Genomic DNA, 10,261 nt, shown 5'->3' with positions numbered 1-10,261 from the left:
TGGATATATGTATAGGTATAACTGATTCATTTTGCTGTACAGCAGAAAGTAACACAACATTGTACATCAACTATATTCCAATAAAATTTTTTTTAAGATGAACTTCTCCTATTATAATTTTATGTCAGAGAGCAAAAGTAATTGCTTTCTGGAGGCCAAAACCTTAAATGGTCTCCACATGTTCTATACACAAAATATAGTAGACAATTTTTTAAAATTAGCAGGCTTGAACAAGATAGAACAAAATAAATGGGACTACAGTTTACAAAAGTAAAGAAAAATAAAGAAGAGGAACAGGCCCATAAATGATCCAGATTTTAGAATTTAAAACAATGGATGACAAGAAGGAGAATTTCTCCAGATAACTGAAATATACAAGAATAATACAATGGGGCTTCCCTGGTGGCGCAGTGATTGAGAATCTGCCTGCTAATGCAGGGGACGTGGGTTCGTGCCCTGGTCTGGGAGGATCCCACATGCCGCAGAGCAACTAGGCCCGTGAGCAACAACTACTGAGCCTGCGCGTCTGGAGCCTGTGCTCCGCAACAAGAGAGGACACAATAGTGAGAGGTCCGCGCACCACGATGAAGAGTGGCCCCCACTTGCCACAACTAGAGAAAGCCCTCACACAGAAATGAAGACCCAACACAGCAAAAATAAATAAATTAATTAATAAACTCCTACCCCCAATATCTTCTTTAAAAAAAAAAAGAATAATACAATGGAAATTTTAGAAATGGAAATCAAATAAATTAAAAACACAATAGATTGGTTTAGCACCACATAAGACAAGAAGAGAAGAATAATGAACTGGAAATTATATCAGATAAAAATATCCAGAATTAAAAATATAGAGCAAAAAGGATTGAAGACAAAGAAGTCAATGTAAGATATATGAAAAATGGAGAATAAAATATATCAAATTTGAGTCAGAGAGAGAGAGAGAATGGGGCAGAATGGGTATCTTTCAGGCAGAATGAAATGTTGACAAATGGAAGCATAGAGATACAAAAAAGAATAAATGGAAATTGAAGGGTAAAATATATGAATTATTGTAAATTAATATTTGTTATGGAAAATAGTAACATTGTCCTGTGGGCCTTAAAATGCATGTAAAATTAAAATACATGTTTAAAATAACATGAAAGATGAGGGATCTGAGGCAAATTAAAGTGTTCTAATATCCTTGTACTTTTCTGGGAAGTAGTAAAAGTACCCATAAAAATTAGACTCTAATAAGCAAAATTCATGGTGTAACCTTGAGAATAGTCAGTAAAAGAAAAAGAGTTATATATCTAACAAAGTACTAAAAGGGAAACATAAACTGATGATACATACTTGATTAATCGAAAAGATGACAAAAACAAAATGAAAAAATAACACAGAATATGTTGGAGACACAGAAACAAATAGTAAGATGAGAGATTTAAACAAAAATATATGTGTAATTACATTAAACTTTAACAGACTAAAAATAATAAATAGAAGGAAATAAAACAGAAAAACATAGAATAGAGAAAATAAATCTAAACATTATTTGCAAAGTTTAATACAACTGATAAACCAATAGCAAGACTGATCAAGAAAAATAGAGAAAGCATAAATTAACAATATCAACAATGAATAAGTTGACAACATTCAAAGACATTATAGATATTAAAAAGGTAATTGGTATAAAATTGTCCATAATAAATTTGAGGGTTTACATAAAATGAAAAATTCCTTGAGAAAAACAGTTTACCAAATCTGACAGAATAAATAGAAAATATGACTGATCTTAAAGTTATTTTTTAAAGTGTATGTTATTAAACACCTCCCCACAAAGAAAATTTCAGGCTTAGATAGCTTAACCAATGAATTTTCCTGAACACTTAGAGAAATGTCACTAATTTTAAATAAATTCTTCCAGGGATAGAAAAAGTACAATTTCCAACTATTTTAACTCTCTAGCAAAATCTTGACCCAAGACTGGACACAGACAGTCCAGTCTGTGGGAAAGGAAAATTACAAAATATCAACAAATAGAATCCAAGAGTATATATGAAGGGTAGTTCATGATGATTAAGGCATGATTGAACAAGGAAAGGGTGCTTTAATACTGGAAAATCTATCAGTGTACTTCCTCACATTAATAAAAGGGAGCAAAGTCATATGAAAATCTCAATGGATACAGAAAAAATAATTTGACAAAATTAATTATTTAAAAATTTTTTTTAGAAAATTAGTGAATAGAAAAAAAGTCCTTAATCTGATAAATACTACCTTTATAAAACATGTAGCAAACATCAATGGTGGTGAATTATCCAAAAGAAATTGGATTGGAAAGGATAGAATAAAAATGCTACTATTCACACATGGTGTTACTAAGCACATGGAAAACCCAAAAGAATTTACAAACTATTAGAATTAATGAGTGAATTTAACAATGATGCAAGGTCAACACATAATAATTAATTATATTTCTATAAACAGAAATGAACAAACAAAAGGAAATTAAATAGTATAGGTGATGCCATTTACTAACATAAATAATAAAATACCTAGGAATCAATCTAATTAAAGAAATGCAAGACACAAAACACTATTTAAAGAAATTAAAGGAAATCTAAATAAATGCCATGCTCCAGGATTGGAAGTCTCAATAATGTAAGATGTAAATACTCCCCAACTTACTTAAAAACTAAAAAAAAAAATACTCCCCAAATTGCTCCATAGAGACAGTGTAAAAAACAATTTTAAATGGAGCAGGTTTTTGAAAAATGACGAGTTCATTCTAAAATGCATATGGAAATGTAAATGGAAAGAAAGAAACAAGGTAATCTTGAAGAAGAAAACTATAGCTAAAAGACTCTAACTATAAGAAGAGTTAATAGAAAGTTATAATTAAGACACTGGTACTGGTACAAAGATGAACAGACCAATGGAATAGAGTCCAGAAACATGCATACACACATATGGTCACTGATGATGTAAATGCCATTTCAGGGCAGTGGGGAAAAGATAGACTTTTCAGTAACTTGTTCGACTTCAATGGTATATTTCTATGGAGGAAAAAAGAATATTCCCCCATCTTCACAAAATGTGAAATAATCTATTATTAATAATAGATTAATAATATTAATAATCAGATTTAAATAAGAAATCTGATTTAAATAAGAAATCAGATTTAAATAAGAAATGTAAACCAATAAAACTTTTAGAAGAAAATACAAGCAGGCAGCTGGTGTGGCTTGCTGGAGCCAGGGTGGGCAATAAGGACCTTTTTCTCTAAGTATCAGGTTCTCTGTTCTGATCGCTGATCACAGTTTTTCATGGCTGAGGTGCAGGCAGCTCCTCAAAAAGTAAAATGTAGAACTACCGTAGGATCCAGCAATTCCATTCCTCAGTATATATTCAGAAAAATTGAAAGCAGGAGCTCAAACACAAATTTGTATGCCCATGTTCATAGCAGCATTATTCACAATAGCCAAAAGGTGTAAACAACCATGTGTCCATCAACAGATGACTGGGTAAACAAAATGTATATACATACAATGAAGTATTGTTCAGGCATAAAGAGGAATGAAATTTTGATATATGCTACAACATGGATGGACCTTGAAAGCATTTTTCTAACAGAAATAAGCCAGATACAGAAGGGCAAATATTGTATTTACATTGTATAATATATTTCACTTATATGACTTAAGTAGAACAGGAAAATTCATACAGGCAATAAGTAGAATAGAGGTTACTTGGGGCTAATGGAAGGAAGAAATGGGGACTTAATTTTTAATAGGTACAGAGTTTATGTTGGGAAAGATGACGACTTTTGGTATAGATAGTGATGATGGTTACACAACATTGTGAATGCATTTTATGCCACTGAACTCTGCACTTATGAATGGTTAAAATGGCAACTTTTATGTTGTATACATTACACCACACTTAATTTTTTAATTGTATGACCATTTTGGAAATTTCTTTATTAGTATTTAATAAAGCTGAGTGTAGGCAATGTCCTATGACCTAGCAGTTCATCTCCCAGGTAAATTCTTACACAAATTCACATAGGTAAGTATCATTATCACTAAAATATGTACAATATTTGATATAACAAAATATGTAATATCCCAGATTTTAAAACTACCCAAATATCCATAACAAGTAAAATTAATGAATAAATTATGCACATTGATATAGAATACAATTAAATGGTTGAATAACTACCAGACCCAAAGAGCATGGATAAAACACAGGAAAATGATGTTGAGTGAAAAAAAGCTACAAAGAAAAAAACACAAAAAACTTAATACTATATGATTCCATTAACATAAATTTAAAATCAGACAAAACTAGATCGTGCTGCTGGAGGCGAGGATTGTGGTTACTTTGGTGAGGAGGGGTGGGGGTATCTGGGAAGGGGCACAAGAAGGCCTTGTCGGGAACTATGTGATGTTCTACATTTCAAACTGAATGTGGATTACATAGGTGTGGTGTGTTTACTTTGTGGAATTTCATGGAGCAGTACAATTATAATTTGTATAATTTTTGTATGTGAAGTTATACTTTAATAAATAAGTGTATTTGAAAAAAACTGGGAGATGGGGGAGATTGGGTCAGGAAGTGCAAGGGAACTATCATCCTCATATTTCATCTTCCAAGACAGGGATTCTCCTGAGCCTACCAAAATTTAAATGAGCCATGAAAATAAAAAAGGCCCCAAATCTAAAATGTTACTGAGAATCTATTTTCTTAACTTTGGAGGAATCTTCTAGGAATATTTATCCCATCAGCTAAAGACATCCTTAACCAAGACTCATCTCTTTCTTGTCACCTTTCCACTTATTTTTGCATACTTGATAAAACTAAATCTATTTTTATTTTGAATAACATTGTATGGTATAAGCTAATTGTTGCGATATTCCTTTCTTTCAAGTTATGTCTCTTTATTGCTTTCCACCTGCTGTCCTACCCTTTTATTTCATAGATGAATAATAAGATGCTTGAAGTGATTTTGATCCAGCATTAGAACTACATAAATGTGGATATTGAAATTTGTCATAATATATTGTTTTGCATTTATGTTTTCTCAGTGGTCAACTTTCTAACAATCAGCATATTATAACAAAATTATGAAGTTACACTCCTATATTTTTTAATTTATATATACCTCACCCTCATATTTTGTAAATGTAGCTATATGTTGTCAACCAAACCATGTGATTGATTTACACCATGATTAAAAGCTGCAAAATCCTCAGCATTTATATGCTAGATTTTGTTATTTTTTCTTTTATAATGATAATTCATTTTGTGAATTTACACTTGTTTTTGTCAGTGGATCCACATATAAACAGTTTCCAGAATTATTTTTTCTTAATCTGGGAGGAATCTTCTAGGAACTAACATCTCTTCAGTTAAAGAAATCATTAACTAAAGATTCACCTCTTTCTTGCTTCCTTTCCTTTATCTTATCATAGTCTAATAAAATGAAATCTAATACTTTTTTATTTGAAGAGCATGTATGGTATAAGATCATCATTGTAAAATCATTTCCGTAGGTTAGATCCCGTTCTGGCTATCCACCTTATAACCTATCAATAAATAATATGTTTCATAAGTGAAAAGAAAGATGTTTATATGTAATGATTTTGAATAAGTGTTAGAACTAGCTAATTCTGAATGTTGCAATTTGATATAATTTATTGTATCTGCCTTCATATTTCCTTGTCCTTGACTTTTTTAACAATCAAAATGTTACAGTAAATCTATGAAATGGCCATCCTTTGTTTTTTTAATTCACATAAACCTCTCCCCGTTACCTTTTGTAAATATAGCTGTATGTTATCAACCAAATCGAGTAACTTACAACACCATGGTAAAAGTTTTTAAATCATCAGAGATTATATGCTAGAATTTATTTTTCCCTTATTTTCTAATGAAAATTCGCTTTTGTGAATTCACATTTGTTTTTCTCAAGAGGCCCATACTTCAACAGTTTCTAGAATAGGTGCATTTGAGATTTTAACAGCAAGATCAATTTTTACACATGACCTACTTTTTCTATGATCCAAGCAGTTTCTATCCATGGTTCTAGGTCACTGGAGGTGGGGGCCAGGCTTCTCTTTCCACTTCCCACCCCAGAGAAAGCCTCTTCTCCCAATCCCTTTCCTTACTCTTCCCTTAGAGGGAAGACTGATGTGATGGGCCAGATTCCGGAACACTGTGAGCAGTACCAGTGTGCACTGGGACTGGACACCTATGCGTGGAGGACATGTCCATGCCCTCTCTTTCTTACAATACTAAGAGGTACGTAAGCTGAGCCACTGCCTACCTACCCATGAAGGCTGGGAGCTGCCACATCACTCTCTCCTCCTTTCTTCTCACTGGAGATTTGGGGCTCTGTCATCCTTGCACATTAGGGATCAGCTGGTGGTAAGAGGTAGAGTTAGAGTCTAGGAGATCCTGCTTCATTCTTGAGCCCAAGCCTGTGCTTCACCCCAACTCCACAAGAGGGCGCTTCACTGAGGGACTCTGAGAACTGGCCCAGTGAAGGATATTCCAGACTCCTATGTGTCTGTCTCCTTTAGAGAAAGCCCTGGGAGAGGGCAGAGCGGCTGTGTTGGGTAGGAGGAGGGCATTGTTGTATCGCTGAACAAATACTGGCCCCGTACTGTCAGATTCTCACCAGTAACTCCACACCTTCACGTCTCTCGCTCTACTGCAGATGGTGAACACATTGACCCAAATGTCATAACCCACAATTAAATGTCACAGGTACCCATTCAAATAGACATGCCCTCAGGTGTTGCCATGCTCTCAGCCAGAGGCCAGCACTTGGTGTTTGCAGACATGGTGGTGGACACAACTCATGGAATGATAAGGTAAATGTCTGTTGATAGGTTAAAGCCTCCTGAATTCCAGTGGTTCCCCCACACCTGCTTTCCATCAGGGGCTCATGCACCAATGTCAGGTACCATGAAGGCAGTGTTCTCATTCTTAAACTGGTCCCACTGTAACACGTTGTCCTTGTTCAGACCTCATGTTATCTCTCAGCCCTTTGGCCTTGACTTTTAGATGGCCCAAATTGTAAAAACATTTCATGGCCAACTGACGGGTTTCTGATATTTCTCAGATAGAATTGGCTACTTCCAGCCATATGCCACATTTGAAATAATCATCCACTTACTTCGCACACAATTTATTTTATGTACCTCACCTTTTACAATTGTCTACAACTAGACAACACATATCCCTATTTCCCTTTTGAGACATGCCGTCCAGCTATCATTAAATTGTATATTGCTAATACTTTGTACAATTCTTATTATACCTAGCCAATAGCCATACTCCTCATCCCCTTCCCCAAATAAAAGAAGATCTGAGGATGAAAAGCATTTATCCACTAATAACTTTTCCTTGATAACCACTCTGAATAAGCCTCACATGTGTGCTGCTTGATCAGCCTCTTGGTTAGGCCTGTGTTAACTGTCCTAGGGCTGCTATTAACCATTGGGAAACTGATGTTGCACTCCCATAAGCTCTCTCCTGCTTGCTTCTCTCTGTCTTCCCTAAATATCCCATTGAGAGGCCATACCCATGCTGCATACACCATTACACAAAAGTGTCCAAACTGGGCTCATTGTAAACTTTTAGTCATTATCTCAGGGAAGGGGAGGGAAGATCTTATGGTAGAACTAAGATCGGTATGTCACAGAGGAATCAGTGTGGTTAGCCCTTCTCCATTTAAGTCCATGCAAGTCCTCAAGATGTTGCCTGTAACCCTCCATCAGCTTAAGGAAACAATTCAGGCCCATGGTGAACTACAATAAAATGTAGAGCTTGGGAAATATTGACATTTAAATGTCAAAATATGGCTGTTTGTTTCCACTGAGTCTCATTAGTCTAACACCACATGGAAGAATGTCCTTGGGTCAAGTGATCATGGTTACAACCTTTTCATGCTTTGTGATGTTAAATTCTCTACTTCATCTTAGAGGTTTGATATAATAAATGCCCAATACCAGCAGCAGGGCAACTCCTACCTGGAATGCTTGTTTTGCCCCTGAGAGGATTCAATTTATTTCCAGTGCCTCACGATGGAGAATTTTCCATGGTATGTAGACAAGAGACTTATTTCCTTTTTCCTTTCTACAAAACCAACGCATACATCAGTCTATTACCTTCCCTGGATGTGCTTCCCACACAGCCACCTGAATGGAGCTTGCTTCAGAATGAGGAGTGTCTACTTGTCCCTGTCCTTTTCCCTGTAGCCTTATCACTGGTAAAACCTCAGCTACTAGGCTTTCACCAGAAGCAATGAGTGGAGTCAGACCTTTGTTGCCTTGAATTTTTACAAATGGCTCTAATTTTTCGTGGCCAATGTTAAAAGCTGGTGGTGCTAGAAAGAAAAGGAGGGATGTCTGGAATTCATTATTTTGATCACCACCCAGTAAAGTGTGTTGCTGGGGAGAGATGCTCCTTTACTTTCTGCCTGTCCCTGGCTTTCTGCTTGTCACCTTGCAGTCCCACTTGCTGTCTCTCTCCTCCACTTCTCCCTCAGCTCGCCTGCATCCTCCCTCTCTCTTTGCTTCTACCTCTGTCTCCCTCTTTCCTATGTCTTTACAGTCTTCCGACTGGTTTTTCTGCTCAGTCTCCCCTTCTCCTTCCATCCTTTATCCCCCATTCTGTGCCTGTGTATCTTCCACCCCCTGGCTCTCCCTAGCATATCTCTGTCTGTTTTCCCATTGCTGGGCCCACATGGAGCCACATCGGTGGGAAGACCATGGATATATACATTCATCCACCGATCCCTCTACCGATTCTTCCATCCTTTCCATTCTGTTTTTTAATTCATTAATTCCTCTGTTCATTTATTCCTCCCACAAATGTACTTGAGAGTCTATAAGGGAACAGGCACTGGACTAGACCCTCAGGATATACAGTGGAGAACAAAACAGACAATGGAAACTTTCACCATGGGGCTTGCACTGGAATGGGGCGGCAGGTGTTTCAAAAGGATCCCTCTAACAAATATATACAAATACATTAGTTATGACAAATACTGATAAGTGCTATGGGGGAAGTTTTCAAGGTGCTAAGAGAAAGGAGAAGAGGATAAGTAATTTAAATTGAGGATGAAGTGGTTTGTGGCCAGGAAAGGCCCTCAGGAAGGAGTGATCTTTAAGCTGAGACCTCAGAAATAAGCATGAGGTAGACAGATGAACAGGAGAACACAAAGGGTTATCACTTCAGGGTTCCCAGGAGCAGCACTATAAAGTCTCTAAGGCAGTAAGTGGTATGTATGGCTCCCACAGGGCCTAAGAGAAGGTCAGACTAGTTCAAGCAAAGAAGGGTGGGAATACTTTAGGGTCAGACGATTGTGAAAATCTTATTCCAGCTCATATCACTATTGTCATCATTCTTTCAGGCCAGGCCCCTCACTTGTCAGTTATGTTTTCAATCCTTTTCATTCCCATTTTCCACTCCCTCTCTATGCCTCTCATGGAGACAAGGTATTCTAGTTTTTTTTCTAAGTATCCTTTTTCTTTTTTCTTCCTTTTTTTCAGATATTTATTGACATACAGCACTGTACAAGTTTAAGGTATACAGTATAATAATTTGACATAGATATATCATGAAATGATTACAACAGTAAGTTTAGTGAACATCCATTATCTCATATAGATACAAAAGTAAAGAAATAGAAAAGAAATATCCTTGTGATGATAACTCTGAGGATTTACTCCCATAACTTTCTTATATAACGTACAGCAGTTTTAATTATATTTATCACATTGTATATTACATCACTAGTACTTGTTTATCTTGTTACTGGAAGTTTGTACCTTTTGATTGCCTTCATCCAATTCCCCCTCTCCCCACACTCTGCCTCTGGTACCCACAAATCCGATCTCTTTTTTCCATGATGTTTTTTGTTTTGTTTCTTTTTGAAGTATCATTGACCTACAACATCATATTAGTTCCTGGTACACAAAATAGTGATTGTATATTTCTATATACTTCAAAATGATCACCACAATAAGTCTAGTTATCATCTGTCACCATACAAAGCTATTACGTAATTATTGACTATATTCCCCACACTGTACATTTCATCCCTGTGACTCATTTATTTTGTAACTGAAAGCTTGTATCTCTTAATCTCCCTCAGTTACTTCTCTTTTCCTCCAAACCTCCTCCCCTCTGACAACTACCTGTTTGTCCTCTGTATCTATGGCTCTATTTTTCTTTAGTTTTGTTTGTTCATTTGTTTTGC

This window comes from Grampus griseus (genome assembly GCF_964374135.1).
Source record: "Grampus griseus genome assembly, chromosome: X".
NCBI lineage: Eukaryota > Metazoa > Chordata > Mammalia > Artiodactyla > Delphinidae > Grampus > Grampus griseus.
This window is presented reverse-complemented; position numbering follows the sequence as displayed.